We start from the raw sequence: 22,238 nt of genomic DNA on the forward strand, positions 1-22,238 counted from the left end.
CTGTCGTTTACATGGCAGCATCTGACAAGCAAAGGGCTTGGGCGTTTTCCTCTCAATGACCGTCCTGCTTTTCTCCTTTTATTCCTTAAAATTTTCTCCCTACTCCAAACATCTATTTCTAATATATTATCTCTGTTTCTTCCATGTGTTTTTATTTCAAGCTTATTTCATTTTACTTTGACAGTATTACCCACACAACTCACCCTCTCTCCATTCTCACACACACACACAAAATAGATTATTGAAAGATTAGTCCTATGACAGCTCAAATGGATTCTACCAATCTAGTCCTTAAAAGAAAATAATGATAACAAATAGTTGTCTTTTGCTCACTACTGCCTCAGAATAGCTCTTTTGGGTGAAGGTAAGTTATATATTCAATGCACATTTAATTTGACAAGATCAGAACTAAATTGCTTTTCTGAGTAGTCCTGATTACAATATATTGTGCTAAACTGTTGTGCCTAACTGTGTAATCAAATATACTATAAACTGTCTTTTTCTGAAGTATGCCAATGCCATACAAAAAGAAGTAGATAAGAAATATGCAGGTACAAATGGAAGTACTTTACTTGGGAAACACACACATGATTTTACGCAAAGGATTTCTTCCAGAATCTGATCAAATAAAGCTTTAAGCACAGCAGGGCAGAAAAAAGCAGTGTTGTACAGTAGCACGGTATTACTAAATACCACAAAGGCAAATAGAGAAGTCATCTCAAAACCTGCCAATGTATGCAATGTGTGTGCATCCAGATAGGTAAAGTGCGATTTCCTAACAATAGATCTAATGGAATGATATTACTGCCATCCACAGCATATTCTACTGTGTCAATTCTCTCGAATTAAACCAGGACCTCTTTTCAATGGAATAGGTACTTCTGTATTCAGTGAGGGAGTTTAAGACTTCAGTATTTTTGGTTTAAGTTCTTGTTCTGAGTCCTTTCATCCATTAGTTACTCCCATGAATTAATTTAGTTTAAGGAAATGGACAGAATAAATGAAAGCTCTCCAAGTCAAGTTTAATACTGTTGCCTTACAGATGCCAAACCGTTTGTTCCCCCACGTTCTTCCCAGGATTTCACAAGGGAGTGCTTCAGCAAACTGACGCCCAATGGAGAGATACCAGAAAAACTTCCTTGAGGGGATGTCTCAGCAAACTGAGACACGATGGAATAATATCGGTCCCTCCCCTTTAATGGATCCCCTGGAATTATGCGTGTGTGTGGAAGGCACAGAATGTGCTGGAGTACAATGGAGACTTTCGGAAAGACAGCCAGCAGGCACTTAATTCACAGACCTTGAGACTAATAAGCTTTTCTTCCTCATTTGTTACCCAATAAAAGCTATGCATTGGCCCAATTCAGGGCTCAGTCCTTGAGGCTTGAGTCCCTTGGCCCTGCTTGCACTCTACTCTTGTCTGTTGTCTGTCTTAACTATGCGCAGCCCTTCCCACTGGTTACAGCTCTTCTCATGCAGGACACAACAAATATGACAGTGTCCTCATGAATTGTCAGATAATGTTAAGAAGAGCAACCACTTGTAATCTCAAAGGTACCAAGATTAAGAGTGTATGATTATAGTGTCAACTTATTACTTCTTCTACACTAGATTTATATTCTTGTATTTTTAAACTATATCTGCAAATGTAAACCACGGACTCTCTGGAACAGAGTCACTGAGGGATGAAAAGTCACCCTGAAAGTCATGTACTAGAAAGTGTTGTGATTATTTTTCAGAGATAACTTTCCCAGTGGCCTAGGATGATACTGAATTATTTTCTGAGCACAGGAACAAGAAAGTATAAAACAAAAATTGAGGGTTACCACAGTGTTGTGGAAAGAGAATGGGTTTAGAAGTAAAGAAAATTGATTTCTAGTACCTCCTACAGCATAACTTTATATGTGATTGTCTAAAAGTCCTCCACATTTCTACTTCTCAGTTGAATTCACCTAAATACCAATCATTTTTCGGTTTCTTTTGTCTCTCTGATAATTTAATTGTATACATAATACTATGAGTGTAGACATTTTGATAAGGATCGCATTTTATTGTCTCAAATCATGGCAAAGGCTATATTCAGGGTAAATATTATTAAAATATCTTTGAAAGTGTTTAATATCTAAGACTTCCCTAAGATACACAATTTATTAAAGACTCTATCTTTAATATACTACATTGTCACAAGGCAAAGCTGAAGTGAACATTCTAGTTACATGTAAGTAGACTTAGCTTTTCATGCAGAAATTATCATAAACACAAAGATTTGAACAGATATGGAACTGATAAATGTGTGTGTTCAAGACATTAAAGAAACCTGAGTTTTAAAATATTTACAATAAATAAATAAATGATCAAACAAGCAAAACTTTCTTAATCTTCAGGCTATTAAACTAAATAAACGTGTATCTTATAAAGATTGAAGGGCTAAGGAGCAATATGGACATTTCATTAGCACCAAAAGATTTAAATACTAATAAAACTTCACTTAGGTATAAATCCAACAAACTATATAAAGAAAGTTCTACACTAGGAAAACTATAAAACGCTGATTAAAAATTAAAAGATCTAAATAAATGAAGAGGTTGTCCATGTTCATGGTAAGAAGACTCAATATTAAGATCTCAATTATCCTAAGCTGATTCATTAAGTCAATACAATCCAAATCAAACTCCCAAAAAGTTATTTTGTTGATATTGATAAACTGATTCTAAAGTTTATATGGAGAGGCAAAAGACCCAGAATTGCCAACAATATTAAAGTAAAAGAACAGCCCGAGGATTGTTAATACTTGAACTCAAAACTTACTATAAGCCTACAATAATCAAGACGGTGTGGTACAGTACTGGTTATAAAAAAAAAAAAAAAAAGAAAATAGACAGGTAAATGAGGTGAACTAGGGAGCCCAGAAATAGATCTATAAACATACAATCAACTGATCTTTGGCAAAGAAGCAAAGGCAATTCAATAAAGAAATCATAGTCTTTTCAACAAATTGTGTTGGAGGAACTGGGCATCTACATGAAAAAAAAAAAAAAAAAAACAGAAAAAAAAACTTAATTTGGACACAGATCTTACATCTTTCACAAGATTTAACTTAAAATGGGTTTCAAGTTAAAGTTTTTAGACCTAATCAAATCCAAAACTATAAGACATTTAGAAATAAGTTAGGAGAAAATCTAGGTGCCTTTGTGTGTGGTTATAATGTTTTTAGAGACATAATAGTGATTCATGAGAGAAAAAATTAAGTTGGACTTTATCAAAAGAAAAACTTTTGTCCTGCAAATGATACTATTTAAGAGAATGAAAACACAAATTACAGACTTGAAGAAACAATTTGCAAAATGTATTTCTGATAAAATCCCAAACAGAGAGAACATCAAATGCCAGCCAGGATATGGAAAAATAGGAACTCTCACGCATTGCTGGTGGGAATGCAAAATGGTACAGACACTCCGGAAGACAGTTTGGCAATTTCTTACACAGCTAAATGTAGCCTTACCATATAGTCCAGTAGCTGTGGTCCTAGGTATTTACTCAAATGGGTTGTAAACTTATTATGTCTATGCAAAACCAGCACACAGATTGTTTGTAGCAGATTTATTCATAATTGCCTCAAATTTGGAAGCTACTGAGATGTAGGTGAATGTTTTAAGCAAACCATGATGCATCATACAATGGAATATTCTTTAGCGATAAAAAGAAAATGAACTATCAAGATTCAAAAATATATGGAGAAAACAAATGCATATTGCTAAGTGAAGGAAGCTGTTCTGAAAAGGCTACCTACTGTTACTGTATGATTCCAACTATATGACATTCTGAAAAAAAGCAAAACTATTGAGACAGCAAAAAGGCCAGTGCTTGCTAGGGGTTTGAGGGAGGTGAAGGAGGGTTGAATAATAGGTGAAGCACAGAGAACTTTTAGTGCAGTGAAACTATTCTGCATAATACTATAGTGGCGGGCACATGACATCATGCATTTGTCTAAACTCATAGAAATACAAAGAGTGAACCCTTATATAAAACTATATAATAATATAGTTTTCAGTTAATAATGTGTCAATATTGGTTCATCAATTGTAATGAATGTATCACACTAATGCAAAATGTTAATAATAGAAGAAACTTCAGGTGGGAGGGACAGAGAGATTATAGGAACTCCAAACATTCTGTCCAGTTGTTCTGTAAACCTGTAACTTCTCTAAAGAATAATAAAGCCTGTTGAAAAATATGTGCATTCTATTAAGAACCTTTGGAGGGAAATTAGCTCAAAGCATGACAAGCAAGAATAAGCAACTATCTAACGATGTGTATCTAGTTCTTTGGTTTTGTTTTTAATCTAAAATAGAAGAATCAGAAAAACTCTAGGAATATTTACGAGATTAGTGACAAGAAGATGAATAACTCAGACTTTTTCACTTAGAGTATTTTCTGTGTTTATATAAAAAAGACGACTGCAAAGGGAAAGAGGGATTTATGCTCAGAGAACAAAACTCTCTGAGTTCATCACCTTCGTATATATCTTCTAACAGTCAGAGAAACTAAATATGTCATGGATTATTCAGATCAACACTTTGAAAATCAATGTATTCCCAAAGCTTATGTCCCTCTACCGAATTTCCCCAGGGTCTATACCCAAAGTAACATTTGATCTCTTGAATAAATAGATAGTCTTTGTTTGTGACTCAAGATCAAAGCTAGTACACAGATGGGGAATCTCATGGGAAAGGAAGTGGAAAGGATCTGTGGCTTATGCTAAGCTGGCTCTACATTTTCTGACTTCCCGAGTGTCTATAAAAATGTACTAAATCACCTGGTTATCGACATCACTGTGAAAAAATACTTTAGATATTTTTTTTTTATTGCATTTAGAATCTTGGGGGGAAAAAAGACAACTTTTATGTATTATGTTTTCATAAAAAGCTTCTCTCTTGCTAGCCTCAGTAAACATAATCCTTTTTTTTCCCATAATACCTTGTCTAAAGGGAGGTTATGTTGGTTATATGTTATGCTGATTAAAGCCACTGGTAATGTCCCTAAGAGTGAGTCATTAATTTACTAATGACAATTTTCAGTCTGCCTTTATCCAAAATTAGTACAAAACAATCCATCCTGTGTGTATGTGTGTGCACGCATGCTTGTCAGTGGGTGTACATTGCTAAAGTTGATTATATTCTAGCTAGCTTGATACTTGCTTGCCATCACTAGCCATGACCGCATATTGGGTACTTCCTAAAACACACACAACACAATCAGGTGGCTCCAAGAAGAAATACACAGAATAAGACACTGTGACCTTCTTTCAGAAGAGTGTTGCTGTGGGAAATGTGTTTGTGCTCTTGAAGGCACACTGACAAAATGAACTTCTGGAATACAAGTCATTCTGAGGATGGGGAGTGCCGGGAGGAAAAATTCTTACAGCATGGTGAGAATTAAAAGATTAATCTTAGGTCTCACAGTTAGTTGCTGCTTATATCAGGTGTCTAGGTCACCTGCCCTCTACTGCACTGCTCTTTCTACTAAACTTTGCTGCTTTTGTTCTTGGTTGCTCACCTACCAAATCATGTTTGACAAGCACCACTTAAGGTTACCATTGCAGATCACTAGAGTTCATTTCCTTAGCATCTCAAACCAAAGGGAAAATATGATAAAGAAAGTGAGAAAAAATAAATCCTTGGGTTAAAAGCAAAGCGCAGAATGCCATGCTTTCCCAGGGCTACAGATATCATTAATGCATAAGCTCTGCAAAAAATGAGCAGTCTGTGCTACTACTGATGTCGCCAGTTTTCTATGAAAATTGTGTGCATTGATCTACTATTGCTCGTTACGCCTTTGTCTTCTGATAGTCTGGTTTATTTTTAGATTAGCAATGTTATAAATCACATGGATGGTGGATGGAGAAATAGTTTGGAGTCTGTATCCATGTATTCTATACAGAAAAGTAAAGAACCCTGAGTCAGTAAGACCTGCTATAGATGAAGTCATTTCTAAGAAGCTTTTACTTTCTTTTTCATTCCATTTAGTACTATTCCCCTACCCTTGATTTCTTGTGCAGCCTCTTATCCAGGTAAAAGATTTGTCAAGTTTTGTCTCCTTTTTGCATTATCCTTAACTCATCCAAAGGGAAGCAAACCTTTTAAAGTGAAGAACTTCATGTTTTTAGGCTCGAATTCTTATAGAGGGTGATAGGATTATTTAAATTCTCATACAAGGCAATCTATATCCACCCAATATGTGACATGGGGGTATGACCATCACATTTTCATTAAATTGTTCTTATTCTAGATCAGGAGTAATCATTTTTGTTAGGATCAGATAATTCATGTAAATAACTTTGAACAGTGTCTGATACATGATAAGTAAAAGTAAGTACAACCATCCTTGCTTTTGCTGTGGTTATTATTAACTTGGCCGTTCACTATTTGCTGCTCCAAGTTAATTTCCTATCCTTCTCTGCCCTGTTTCAGGCTCTGGGAGGTTGCTCTCTGTGAAATATCTCCTCAGAACACCCTTGTCTCTGGCTTCCTGTGGGCTGCTGCCCATGGGCATCAGGGGCATCAGGGGCAGGAGGAGAGAGATGGAGGTACCGATTGCCCCTGCACAAGAGCTGCCTCCAGGAAATGGCTGATATCAGTTCTCTTTGGCCACAACGCTGTAGGTGGCTCATCACTTATGGCTACAACTATCACTGAGTTTGCATAACTCATTGCTAGCTCCAGGGTCAAGAATGTTTCCGGTGTTACTAGTCTCTTCATTATCTCTTATTAGTTCCATTCATTCTGTCTATGATCTATAAGTAATCCTTCAATGCACTTTATTCAATGAAGCCTTATCTATTCCGAGCTAGGAATTTGAATTCTGCAATATTAATACCCATCACTACCGCCACCATCACTCCACCACAACTACTAGAAAACTACCAGCAATACTATAGAAACTGCTAATTCTAGTAGTTACTACTTCAATTACTATTATTACTGCTGCTGCTGCTTTCATTACCGTTACTAAAAGTGGAAATACTGCCAGCAATAATATTAACGTCACTGGGCTAGGATGAGGATGTAGTGAAAGGAGAAATTATACTTATTTCCTTCCAGGAATGAAAGCACTCCAGCACTATGGCTTTCAAATTTAGGACACCACTCATAGTTTCTTTTATTTTCTTATACTGCCCAGTGACCATGGTAATGATACCCATTTTCTTTCTACCTCAGTAACTGCCTCATCTCAATTTACCTTCTGACTTTCTATCCCCACAACCACAGGTCATTCTACAGAAGAGTTTTTACATTTTGCTCAAATGAGGAGAAATAAATCAGCTGGCACATTCATTTCATACTCTTATTTACCTGGCAAACCAATCAAATAAGTTAGGTGATAAAAGTACAGAGAGAAAATCATCATAGTCAAGAAAAAATCAACGACCTCAGGCATGTGCAATGGCAATAAAGTGTGACACGTGTGACTGCCAGTTGATGTCATTCCTACCCGTCACATATTCTTTCTGATGAATTTAGTGTGGTTTCATCAGGACCTGCCCTACTTTGTAAAAATAAGAACTTAACAATGGGATTTACGAACCATTTCTATAATAGATGGCCGGAGAAGACCCTGCATCTGTGAACATGAACATGGCCGCAGATCTTACCTATGTGTGTTTACCAAGAATCTTACAGATGGCTAAGTGCTGGTAAATATCACTGGCTGGACTAATGCTGTAGGAATTTTGATCTCTTGAGACACTAGCTGACATTTAATCACACCGTGAACATTCTCTTTATTAAAAAACAAAAAAACTGTGTTCTTCAGTAGCAAGAGTGCTTTATATTGTTTTCATATTTTCTTTATCTTTTAATTCCTTATTATTTCAAAGGAGATATCATCAAGAAACATCCACTTTATAGTATAAATGCAACATCTATGTCTTAAGCTGTGATATTAAATTATCCTACTAATTACATTGTCTTTTCTAGTAACTTCAGATATTCCTATATTGGGCACTAGTTCTCAATGTCATCAGGAAGCATTCCTTAACAAACTGCCACATGTTCAAAACTCACAATCTCCTATATCCTGATAAAATTCAGTACTATATTCACAAAAAGTGATTCAAACTTAATATTAAAATTCCTTTCAGTCCCAAAATTCCACAGTTTGTCCTTCAAAACCAAGATGGTCATCAATACAAAAAAAAAAAAAAAATCACAGGAAGTAGTGTTTCGATTGACATGCCTACCTCATTTTTCATTTGGCAAGTTTAACTATTGCATTATGCTATATATGCTTCTTTTTATTTGTTTGTAATTGTGATAGGCATATAAATGACAGTATTAAAATGATTCTTGTTTTGGAATCTTGTTAGTTTGAAGCAGCTGTCAAAATCTCCCTTCTCAGAAATAATGAATTTCATCTTAAAACCTCTCCTGCACAATTTTTGGCAAATTGTGTTTTCCCTTACTTTCCATTTATTGATCCTTCCATTATAGTTCCTTGCTGATTAATTTATCTGGCCCTGTCCCAATTTTCTCACATAAATTCCCTCAAGATGTCAGTGTAAGGCCTTTTATCTCAAAGAAGGAGGTGACCTCTAGTCATGCAAACAAGCATTTATTTACAACTCCTTCATTTTAAATTTTAATCTACATATTTTTTTCTATCATTCCCCCTCTTATTTTAAAACTTTTCTTTCTTTTTTTTTTTTTTTTTTTTTTGAGACTGGGATAAAATGATCATCAAAACTGGACATAACCCCTGCCCTCAAGAGCTTTATACCATAATGAGGAAAATCATTAATTATATAATCTCAAAAATACATGCAAAATAATAATTTTAGGAAATGTAATGACAAAAAATGTGCATTGTATAAGAGCATATAACAGGGTGACCTAACTTGATCTTAATTTTCAGGTTAGGCAAGTGCTGACATCAAAGAAAGCTCTGTAACCCACTATGAAGATTTGACACTGTTTTGTTAAGCACATTGAAAATTCAATAATAAATTTAAGGAAGGTGAAATGTGATCAGATTTGCCGTTTTAATATTTGACTGGTTTCCATTTGGAGAAACGATCGAAGGAGGGCAACCATGGAAGCAGGAGAACATTTAAATAGCCTTTCTCAGATGCCAGGTGTTCTGTTTATCTATTAACCATCATACACCACCTAAAACTTGGAGTAAAAGAACAACAGTTTTTTTAAGCTTGAAAACACTGTGGGCCAGAAATTTAGACAGGGCACAGGGACTATAGCTGAGGGTGATTCCCCGAGTTGAGCGCTTGACAGCTAAAGTCACCTAGAGTGCTCTTCACCAACACCTGGCATGGGCTTAGTACTTGAAGGCTAGGTACAGCTGGGACGTTGGCCAGAACAAGTACACATGGCCTTTTTCCCTGGATTTGGCTTCCTTATCATATGGAGACTCATGTTAGTTAGACATATTTTTATTTTTATTATTATTAATATTATTATTATTATTAAATCTATTGGGGTGACATTGGTTAGTGAAATTATATAGGTTTCAGGTGTACAATTCTGTAATACATCATCTATATATTGCATTGTGTGTTCATCACCCAGAGTCAGTTCTTCTGTCACCATATATTTGACCCCCTAGTTGGACTTCTTACATGGTGGCTTAGAATTCCAAGTGCAGCTGTTCCCAGCAAACAAGAATGAAACTGCAGGGCCCTTTCTGACTTGCCGTTGGAAGTAACATGGCTTCACTTCTGCCATTCTATAGGTCAAAGTATTGACAAGCTCAGCCATATTCAAGGCGGAAGGATAAAAACATACACCTCTTAATGCATAAATGTCAAAGACTTTGCAACCATTTCAAAATTTCTATAATAGTCAAAATGTAATGCTAATCGGGATTAGGGAAGTTAATACAACATGAATAGGACATATTTGCAAATATTGAAAGAATTTTAAGATGTGAGAATGAGGTCCCTGATTCATTCCTGGCATTGGTTTTTCTGTTCCTCTCTTTCTTTAAGCAGTCTTCCTTCAAGTTGAGAATTACATTACATGTTTGAAATTAATCAATCTTTTGTATTTGTTAGCTTTTTCTGTTATACATTTGTTTTCTATTATAGGAATTGTTATCTTTATTATTTCCTCCCTTCTTCTAATAATTTGTAGTTTGTTTTCTAACGCATTAAAGTAGATGTGTATAATCTTCATGATTTCCTCATATATAAAATGTGTTTTGAACTCTACAATTCTCCTTAAGCACTGCTTCAATGAAATTCTTCCAATTATGTACAAATTATATTGTTTTCCACTTATTAAAAATATTTCATCATTTCCACTGTGACTATTTTTTTGACTATGATTTTAAAACTGCATTGGTTCATTTCCAAATACATGGGGATTCTGTGCTTCTTTTTTGCCATTAATTTCTAGTTTAATTTTGTTCTGTGGTCAGAGGACATACTCTATATTTTATTACTGTTTTGAAATGTGTTGTGACTTGCTTGATGGCCCACCATATGGATAATTTTTCATGGCTAACTTAAAACTGCAATTATTGAGTTTAATTGTTATATATATGGCAAACTACTTTATTATACTTTATAAATTCTCTATATATTTACATATTTTATGCTGTTCTATTGATTACTGAGAGTAGTAAAAAAGTCTCCCACTGATTTCAGATTTGTTTATTTCTCTTTTTAGTAGTAGAGATTTCTGCTGTATATATTTAAAACTATGTTATTAGGTGTATAGAAATTCTTATATATTCCTGGTGAGTTGACATCTTACAATATCCCTTTTTCTTTAAAATAATGCTCCTTGACTTAAATATAATTTGCCAGACATTTAAGATAACACAATATTTTTGTGTGTGTTTCCATGGTGTCTTTTATTTCTCACTCTTTATTGTCAACATTTAAGTATTCTTATATTTTTTGTATGAATATTATAAGTAGTACACAATTTAATGTTTTAATGTCTGAAAAAGTTTTTATCAACCGTATTCTTTATTCTATTATTTACTGATGAGTTGTAATTTAGGCCAAATCTTACCATTTGCTTCATTTCACACCTATTCTTTGTTCTTTTCCTTCTTATTTTTAAAAAATTTCATTAGAATTACTTGTTTTAATTCCACTTCACCTCTGTTAGATTTTTAGCTGTTCAGTCTTTAGTATATTTCACTTCTCAGATAACGCAGGTTACCACATTTTTGCTATCATTTACTCTATCATATGTTATGATATATTTCAATTCTATATTTTTAACATATCATAAAATGTTATTCCTTTGTTTTTTGCAGGAATAAATCTAAGTTATTTAGATTTATACACATGGTTCTCATTTCATCATTTTTCATTTATTTTGCATCTCTGATATAAAATCTTAGATTATTTTGCACCTACCTTCCAAAATAAATATTTCTTGTAAGTGTAGAATTTTAATTTGGCAGATATTTTTTCCAAATACTTTATAATGTCATTCCTTATTTTCTGCCTTGCATGTGTTTGTGTTAATAAATTAGCTGTTTGCCTTAGTTTTGATCTTTTAAAGATAATGTGCTTATATTATTTGGCTATGTTCCTAATTTTCTATGACTTTTAGTTTTTAGTAATTTGTTACAATGTGCCTAGATTTTTTGCCTTTTTTTCTTTTTCTTTTTCTTTTTTACACCTGGGGTTCTAGATTGGGCTTCCAGACAATTCAGAACTGTCAGCATTATTTATTCATGTGTTGCTTCTAACACACTATTCATGTGTTGCTCATTCTCTGGTTACATATATGTTAAAACTTTCTAATTTGATACAAATATCTCTTATGCTCTTGTATGTGTTTCCCTCATTTTGTCTTCTTGCACTTCAGGGTATGTATTTTCTTCTGACTTATCTTCTAATTGGCTAATCCATTATTATGCATATAGGTTTTATTTTCAATTATTATGGCTTTCATTTCCTGATATTTCATTAGCTTTCGTTTATACTATTGTTTAACACAGTATGTGTCAGAATTATTTCTAAAATTCACAACCATGTAATTTAATTACTTGGCAATTTCATAATATTTATTTTAAAGTCCTGCCATATCTGTATATACTTTGGATTTTTCCCTATTGTCTGTTATTGCACATGCTTTTTGGTCAATTCTTGTCTTTCTGTATAAGTAGATTAGTTTCTTTTTGTTGTTGTTTGGTTGTTTAGTTAGATAACATAGATGGAAGAATCCCAAGATATTATCCTCTCCAAAGAGGACGTACTTTTACTTCCATAAAGCAGATATCCATGCACAGTCATCTTATAACATATACAGATTGCACTAAATTGAACTTGGCCTCAGTGTCTTTCAGGATGGGTCAATTCCTCAATTCTCTCTCTCTCTCTCTCTCTCTCTCTCTCTCTCTCTCTCTCTCTCTCTCTCTCTCTCTCTTTCTCTGGTTCGAATTGAGCCCATTAGGGTTGGAATTGAGAGTCTGAGGTGATTATCAGGATCCATCATCTTTAATAGGCTATGAACACCATTTTTCATTTTCCATCCCCATGACTTTGCTGAAAGCTCTATTCACTCAGAGATTCCCAGTCTCTGATTTTGAATGAGAAAAGCCATACTGAATATTGGGATAATTTAGTGGACTTCCATTCCTTCTGGGATCTTGGTGTCACAATCCTTACTCCCTTGGTATTTCACATATGAGGTCTGACGCTTAAGTTCGCGAACTCATCCTAGAAAAAGTGCTACATACTTCATTGCTGAATATCACTATGGTCACCTTCAAACTACACACCTTGGGAAGCTATGCACCAATGCCAGCACCTAGTCCACCCTCCAAAGCAATTTTGGAACTCTCTTTCTGGAATGGCCATCAGAGCTGTTGTTGTATTACCCTTGATGTCCTGGATGTCATCAAAATGTCTTCCTTTTAAGATTTCCTTTATCTTCAAGTAAAGAAAGAAGTAATTGGGGGCCAGATCAGGTGAGTAGGGTGGGTGTTCCAATACAATGATTTGTCTATTGGCTAAAAACATCCTCACAGACAGTGCCGTGTGAGCTGGTGCATCATCAAGCTGCAAGAGCCATGAATCGTTGGCGAAAAGTTCAGGTCCTTTTCATCTAACTTTTTCATGCAGCCTTTTCAGCACTTCCATATAGTAAACCTGGTTAACTGCTTGCCCACTTGGTACAAATTCATAATAAATCCCTCTAATATCAAAAAAGTTTAGCAACATCGTTGCAACAAGTTCGCAAACTTAATTGTCCCACCTTGTAGATATATTTTTTGAAGTCCACTTTCTTTAATATTGTATAAAAACATATAAGTAGAAACAAAAGCAATTTAACCATTATCATATTTGTTTACACCACTATCTACTTCTTCACATTAACTTTACATTAAAACAGTAGAAAGCAAGTGGCAATTTAGGGATTGGACAAGAGATAAAACCAAAAGAACTTTTCGACCATGTGTAGTCTACACTGTGTAGAGCTGTGCTCACAGAGATTGCTTTTTTTTTTTTTTTTTTTTTTTTTCTGTTACTTCTCCACTCTGCAGTGATTCGGTTGTATATAAAACTGAACCTATTCAAAAGCTGAGGGACATTAGAAATTATGGGTCCATATCCTGGTACACTGTCATGCAATTTAAACAATTGTGCAGCTACCAGCTTACAATTTTTAGGGACTGCAAACAAAGCTTTCTCTTGAAGTTGAACCTCAAACAACTTCTTAAGTTTCTTAGGCTTTGTAATAAGTACAAGAATATAGGAATAGTGAGGTTCAAATTTTGGTCTCCACCAGTTATCAGTATAGTCATCAATGACTCGGTCTTGCAGGACTCCATTTTGACAACACAGTATGTGTCAGTAAGCACTTTAATCCTCCAGCTTCATCTTCTCTGGGGTTAAGTTCATCACCAAGTAATTTGAAGAAAGTTGTTCCTCACTGTAACAGTAGCACCTGGGGTAACTGGTTCTCATGTGCAATCAAAACACCTTCTACAGTCTTCCTCATTCCAATTTTATCAAATCCCTCTCACAGATGCTGAAATATGACTGCAACAGAGCTATCCTTCTCAAGGAGCCCCTTTGTACCAAAAATGTAATTGGTAAGAGGGTACAGGTAGGTCGTGTGCTCCAAGGAGAGAGGGCCTTGGTCTGCTGGATGTATGTGTTGTGGAACTTGTTGACTCCCCAGGGCCAGAGAGTCCGTAAGAGACTGGGAGGCATCATGATTGCACTGGCAAGCTAGGGCACTTGTGATGAGCAGAAAGGGGGAGGTGCTAGCAGCGGTTATCTGTGTCTACTCAGCAGCCAGTGTTCACCATTAACATGAGAATATAACAGCTCACATAGGAAATATGATCAATCAATACAGTGAATATTTAAATAAAATTATTACAGTAAAAAACATACTGCTGTTAATCCCCCTCAAAATACTCCCTGTCACTTTGAACACACTTATCCCACAGTTCTTGTCGTTATCGGAAGCAGTTCTGGAAGTCACCTTTCCTGAGTATCTTTAGTTGCTCTGTCATGGCTGCCTCAGTGTCCTGAATCACTTTGACTTTGGGTAAGAGCCAGAAGTCGCATGGTGCCATATCAGGTGAATAAGGTAGATGAGGTCACACCGTAATGTTTTTATTGACAGGAATTGCCATATACCAGAAACAATGTGTGACACGGAGCATTGTCATGATGGAGGATGATTTACAGCATACTTTAAAACACACCTTCTCTCAACCGTAGCTCACACCCAACTGACTGCACGAACAAGTTGAAACTTGTCACACACTGTAACTAAAGTTCAATGCACTGCTTCCTGTATTGAAGGTCCCTGCCTTTCCATTGGATGGCACTCAGCAGCATCATTCACTGTATTTTGTGATAACAACGGAAATATCCGTACTTTGCTTATGGTACATTACAGCAATTTCTGTCAAATAGAAACATTACAGTGTGTCCTCATCTACCTTATTCACTGGATCTGGAACCATGCAACTTCTAGCTCTTCGCCAAAGTCAAAATGACCATGAAAGGTAACCGTTTTGAATTCATTCAGGACATCAAAGCAGTCACAACTAGGCAACTAAAGACAGTCATTATTGTGTATATGCACCACATCTTCTTTATCCAATCATCTATCGAAGAACACTTTGGTTGTTTCCATGTCTTGGCCACCATAAATAAAGCTGCAATGAACATCAGAGCACATATATCTTCACAGTGAATGTTTTCAAATCTTTTGGGTATATATGTGGTGAACACACAATGTGATATATAGATGATGTATTACAGAATTGTATACCTGAAACCTATGTAACTTTACTAACAACTGTCACCCCAATAAACTTCAGTTGGAAAAAAAAAAAAAGACACTTACGAAAGAGGACTTCAAGAACTACTTTAGATAGTGGTAAGAATGATGGGATAAGTGTGTTTGAAATAGGGAGTATTTTGAGGGGGAGTAGCTCTTACTGTAAATTTTTTTTTTTTTTAATTTAAACATTCACCATATTGTTTGAACACACATCGTAGATTTTTTTTAAATAAATTGTTCTGCTTTTCTAGTTAATCTCAGTAGGAGAGTCAGTTAGAAAAATGTTTTCTACCATTTCTGGAAGCATAACATTCTCCCTGCTTCATTTTTTTTTTTTTTTTTTTTTTTTTTTTTTTTTTCATAGCTTAGGCCTTGGCAAAATGTTAGAGATTTATGCATTTACTTGCTGGCTCCTTTCACAATAACACAGAGAGAGGAATTTTATTTGATTGTTGCATATTTTCCCCTACTCCATGTTATATCCATAGGTTTGAGAACAATCGCAGTCACATACAACACAGGCAGCATACATTCATGGAAGTAGAATTTAGGCAAGAGGTCAGAGTGGAAGACAGCAATTTTGGAAAACATTGAAGTTTTGTGCTCTTAACAGGCTTTATTGCATATGTGGAATTCAACAGAACTTTGTCTGATCAAGTACCAGCACAATGTTTATGCTTAAAGAACACAAATAATGTGTGTACTATAAAAAATTATATTAGTGTGAAATCATGTTGTACACATATAAATATAGATCCTACTAACACTTCTAATGCATGCAGAGTTTATAATTTATAAAATGTAGAAACAGAGATATGAGTTCTCATAAGGTAAAAAGGCTAGCACATAATGTTTTTTTAAAAAAGAATACGTCATTTTACATTGCATTGCTTATAATTTTCAAACTTTTGATTACAAATACAAATCATCAATTCAATAAAGTTCTTTTAAATCATGCTTAGTTCACAAGTGTAGGCTTAATCTTTGCTATGTGCTCTATCATAATGAGTAATCAAATGTGTAATTTAAAATTTTTAATGTCTACCATTTTCATTGTTGACTTTTTAAAAATAATTTTCATTGAGATAAAATAACATGTTATTTTCATGTTAATAACATGAAATAACTTATTTCCCCGAAAATAAGACCTAGTAAGACAATCAGCTCTAATGCACCTTTTGGAGCAAATATTAATATAAGATTCGGTCTTATTTTACTATAACATTTTATATTAGGTAATATAAGACTGGGTCTTATATTAATTTTTGCTCCAAAGGATGCATTCGAGCTGATTGTCCGGCTAGGTCTTACTTTTGGGGAAACACAGTATTATTAAGAAATACTTAAAATGTATTGCCATGATGCTGAATGAAGCACTAAAATAAGATAAGAGCAGTTACATTTTAGTGGAAAAACAATCAAAATAAATAAATACAGAATTTAAATTAGGATACCAAGGAAAACAATAAAAGTAAGCCAGTATACATAGGAAAAGGGAACCAATAAATCTGAAAGCTGAAATAGTTGAATTAGCTCCTCCATACATCAGATTTGAAAAATCAAATCAAAGAATTATCTTTAAAAAGTTGATACAAATCAAGTATGAATATCTAAGAAATAATTTTAGAACACACAATAAAGATCAGAACAATAGAGAAAGGATACAAAACCTCATATATATTAAGCTTGTATTTAAAAATCTATGTGAAATCAATATTTTTCATAAGTATGGATTTCTGATATTGTCTCAAGAAGATAAAAAATTGGGGCAAAATGAATTTTTTTCAAATTTACTCTAAAAACAGGTACTAATTTTAGATGAATTCATGAAGTAGGACTGTAGCTTTGTGACTTTTATGTAGCTATATGCCACAAAGTTCTTAAGAAGACTATTAGTGAGAATAGGAAGGACGCTGAGAAAATTCTTCTAAGGAACGGGAATGAAGATGACATGTGCAGCAGAAATTTAGCAGAATAATGGTCTACAGTTATATGGAGAATAGAAAATTTACTTTAGATCTTTTAGATCTAAGGAGATTTCCAAGCAGAATTTTAACTGTGTATGATAAGAAGGAATACAGAGAGATTAGGTGAGGTTTGAAAAGTTTGACTTTAAGTAGAATTTAGCCAAAATATAAAAAACCCAGGACTTGTTAGGCTAGAAAATCATAATATTTTTTTCACTGTAAGTCTTTAAATCCAGCAAAAAACCTTTTAAAACAGGAAATAACATAAGGGCAAAAATAAAATCCAGGATGCTGCCTACAAAACAAAACCTTAGAGTAACTTTCTTATCACGGGGTGACTATAACCTCTTTTGTTAAGACATCATAAAGATTTAAGTAGTGCCTTGTAAGCCACCTCAACTAGACCAGTGTCAGTAAACACTTTTAAAACACGAGATAATAAATATTTCAGATTTTGTCAGTCATATAATCTATGCAGCAACACTCATTCTGTCAGTGTAGAGAGAAAGCTGCCATAGAAATACATGCATAATGTATATGGCTGTGTTCCAAAAAACTTTCTCTACAAATAAATAAATAAATAAATAAATTTGTCCTGTGGGGGACATAGTTTGCTACTCCTGAACTAGATGAAAAGATATCAAAGTTTCATAAGTGCATGCCTTTTAGACTTCCTCTGATAAACCAAAAGTCTTTTAAGAATCCTAAAGTCATCCCACATCACCCTGACTCTTAGTCCATGACAGAAAGGGCCTGTCTCAAAGAAATTTGAGGGTGTGTCTTTTGTCCAATGGAGTAAATCTTGATAATAACCACACACACACACATAAAAAAAAAGGCATTGTTTTTAAGAGAATTGTAAAATTCTCTTAAAAGAGAACATCGTCATGCTGTAATAAAAATGACAAAGGTGGCTCCAAATGAAAGAAGCTTCTTAGACTCCAAACTTCTATGCACAGGAAATGGACTGGGAAACATACTCTCTAAAAACAGAGGTCATTTCTGATTAAAAAGGAAAAATATGACAGTCAGAACCAAGGGTCAGAAGGCAAAATGAAAATCATAGAAAGCCACTTCAAAGGGGAAGGACTGGGCCCTAATAAAGGAACCGGTGCATGTAGCTGGATGACTTTCAGAACGGTATTGTACTAGTGACTTCTATGGACATTCCCTTTTTATTGTTTTCTAATATGAGTATGTAAATGCCAGCCTCATCAACACCTGTTGAACATAGGAGAGACAGATACGTTGCTTTTAGCTCAAAGGTGTTCAGATGAGAGGAACTGTAGACTAGCAGATTTGATCCTAAGGAGTCTCTTCTGCTCCTCAACCTAACTGAGATGGTGAGATCCTGGACATTTAGCTGATTCCTGGACTTGAATTGATGATGTAGTAGTATATTTTAGAGGAAAGAGGGAATATGTTTTACATGTAGGAAACATGTGAATTGTTATGATCAGGGGGAAGACTGCTTCAGATTGAGTTTTGCAATGAGAACTTCAACAGAATCTCCTATTATGCATGTTATTCTGCAATATGATTCTGTCATTCCCTGAATAAGAAGAATGTAGTTCACCATACCCTTGAGTCTGAGTAGACCCTGAGACTGCTACTAGCAATGGAATACAGTAGAAATGAGGTTGTTTTACTTTCAAGGCTGTGCTTTTACCTAGGCCTTCTGGAATACTGATTTGGGGATACTCTTTGAGAACTCAGACACCATATTGTGAAAGACTCAAGCCAAATGGAAATGTCATTAGTAGCCATGTCAGTTGCCAGACCTAACTCAAGTATGAGTCAACAGTCAGCATCTACTTCCAGCCATGCAAGTCTGCCACCTTGGACATTCAAGTTCATTGGAGAGCCTAAATGTCCCAAGCTACTACCTGATGGCAATTACCATGTTTCCCTGAAAATAAGACCTAGCTGGACCATCATCTCTAATGCACCTTTTGGAGCAAAAATTAATATAAGACCTGGTCTTATTTTAACATAAGACCAGGTCTTATAATATAATAAAATACAATATAATATAATACTGGGTCTTATATTAATTTTTGCTCCAAAAGACACATTAGAGCTGATGGTCCAGCTAGGTGTTATTTTCCAAGAAACACAGTATATGAAAATCTAAAATAAGAACTGCTTAGCTGAGCTTAGTCAATCCACAGAACTGTGACAGACAATAGTAAATTTTTATTTAAAGTTATGAAATGTTGGGCTGGTTATGCTGAAATTAAAAATCAGGATATAAAATGAGTTAATCCATAGATGATATATGATTGTATAGCTCAAAAACTCAATTTAATTAGAAGTTATTTTTCAGTATAAAACACAATGAGTCAACAAAATTTTTAATGTTTTTAGCAAACCATCCAAATCATTAAAATGAAGACTATGAGTTGGCAGAAAAAATAGATCATATGTACTAGTGGTCATTTGAGACACTTTGTTTAATTAAATATGATGAAAGTTATAGCACTGGTGGTTAAAAAGAGACCATCATCAGCTATATGTTTGCAATTAAATATTATTTGACAGATATTTCTCTAAAAGAATGAGGAAAACTGACAGAGGTTTCATCATCCTGCCATGTGACAAGTATTTGGACCTTCCACCAGGAAGGCTCACTCATTGAGATTCCTACCATTAGTCGTCTGATGACTTTTCGTGATACACATCTTTGACAGGCTTCTGAACTTTGTGCACTTGTGATAATCCAGAATCAACTTGTGAAACAGTAAAAAGCAAACAGATAAAAAAAACAAAAAAAAAACAGAAATGATCACAGATTTAAATGAATTATGGTTCTCAAAATATTGTGACAAAAGTAAAGAATGTAAACAAGCTGTGTGTCATATCAGTCAAAGAAAATCAACTCTTTTTAATTGTCTTATTCTTCAAAAGTTGATAAGTTTAGGGAAAGAACATCTTTCACAATCTTACATCTCTCATAACCAATGGGAAACACAGTTTTTTAGCCTTTTTCTGGTACCAACAAATATAATTTCTTACATTAAAAATGGATATAGTATATGGGAGCATAATGTAAGTGACACAAGTCTTCTAATAGATTTCTCATTCTCTTCATGAAAATTAGAATATGCACTTGCTTAATTTTACCATTTGCAGAACTTTGAGGAAAAGTTTTAGAAACACAGGCATAAGGCAAGTTTGAAGAATAATAAAATATTTATTTGATTAAAATACAGCAAATGCAAGAGAGTAGAAATGATAGTCTGAAATACCAATCTAGGGTAAATTATTGAGGCACCTGCAAGTCCAAAATTTAGAAATATTTCAATAGGTAATAAGAAGCTATTTTATAATGCATTTTGGGAAATGAATTTGGAAGACCAGAATTTTGTTCTAGGAAATTAAAGTTGATGATATTATGCAAGACATATCGTTAAAGCAAGATGGAGAGGGGTGTACTACCAGCAGGAAAACTAATGTCTGAGCCAGTATACACATCGTAGTTGTTTATGTATTGGCTGGAAGAAGAAAGGAAGGAGAGACGGAGAGATGTAAAAAAAAAAAAAAGAGAGAGAAAAGAAACAAAAAGGCAAGAGAAAGGGAGGGGAAGGCAGGAGAGAAGAGAGGACAGGAGATAATAGGAGAAGTGAGAAAAGAAAAGAGAGGATAGTAGAGACCAAAACAAAATATGAATTATTTATTTATTGGCATGCTATAGTTTTCAAAAGTTATTAGCACACATAATGTTCCTCGGGCAGCTCTGACAAGGCTATTTTAAAAGCAGAGAGATTAGGACTGAAACTAACAGAGATGAAAAATCCAAAATCCATCTTTACTTCGCCTTTTAGCTTTCAGCACCCGAGCAATTGTGCGACTACATGAAAACGCTTATCGTGAATTACTACATTCTTCTCCTTGAATTCTTCTCCAGTCCCTGGCCTCTGCATCTGCCTTTAACATACTTTAACGTCAGTTTAACTTCCTTGTTCATTTTAGATATCATCTCTCCCTTTCGGTCTCACTTCTTAGCACACTAGCTTAATTTACTGAACACTTGCTTTATCATCAAGTCTTTTCTAGGACCAGAGAGACTTCAACACCTGATTATCTTCCTCTGTTCATCTTTCATCACAGGTATATTCACTATTTCCATATCCTGGACTCCCATCCCCCTCATAGTTACATGCCTGAAAAAATTTGCTGCATTTTTCTCTCAAATTGCTGTCATTGGCACCAGTTTCTCTTACATTACAAATTTATATACCTCACCATGGCAACTATGATTTTATTATTTCCCCTACTATTTCTGAGGATCTGTAGATGGGCAATACAATGACATTGAGATGAATGATGAAGAATATATTGTACTCCATTGCTTTTTAGAAACTCGAAGATTTCTTTTATTCTATGCAAAATATTTCACAGAAACAATGTAATTCTATTAAAGCTAGAGCTGGAAAAATAAATCCATTGTCAAGTACTACTGCAGATAACCTATTAAAGTTGAATGTGGTTGAAACTTTTGCAGACCTTAGTAAAGTATTTAATTGAAGATAATGAAGAATCAATGACATTCTTCTGCTTTTAAGATTATAAACCAAAAGAGATATATTTTTGAAGTACAAACTGTACACCAGTCCAAACATAATATTGATCCTCTAACACTCCAAATACAGGATTATGTGGTGTCTTAGACTTTATTTTAATAAAGTCTAAGATAGTAAGGTCTATGAGGTATTTGGATATAAATATTTCTACATTTTAATCTCTGATTTTTTTTGTTTTCTCAAAGGGAATAAGTGGTTTTATGGAGATACTGCTAAATATCTGATACTAAATAGCTGAACCACCAATTTTAGCTCAGAAACCCGAGAGTTTCTCATTCCAACTATTGCAAAGACAGAGATTGGATTAAAACATTCTATGAATGTGTCTTTAATGTAATATGTTCAACATTAATAAATACATGAGTAAAGAAAAATACAGCAAGTGAGGATACTTTACTGTATGT

At 34.5% G+C, this 22,238-nt stretch overlaps 1 pseudogene; it reads right to left on the bottom strand.

Moving 5' to 3' along the window:
* The window catches only part of LOC148758460 (cleavage and polyadenylation specificity factor subunit 5 pseudogene), a 94,784-nt pseudogene extending 80,587 nt beyond the window's left edge, over positions 1-14,197 (bottom strand).
* Between the last annotated feature and the right edge of the window lie 8,041 nt (positions 14,198-22,238).

Source organism: Rhinolophus sinicus, chromosome 3 (assembly GCF_057876585.1).
Source record: "Rhinolophus sinicus isolate RSI-liver-muscle chromosome 3, RSI-T2T, whole genome shotgun sequence".
NCBI lineage: Eukaryota > Metazoa > Chordata > Mammalia > Chiroptera > Rhinolophidae > Rhinolophus > Rhinolophus sinicus.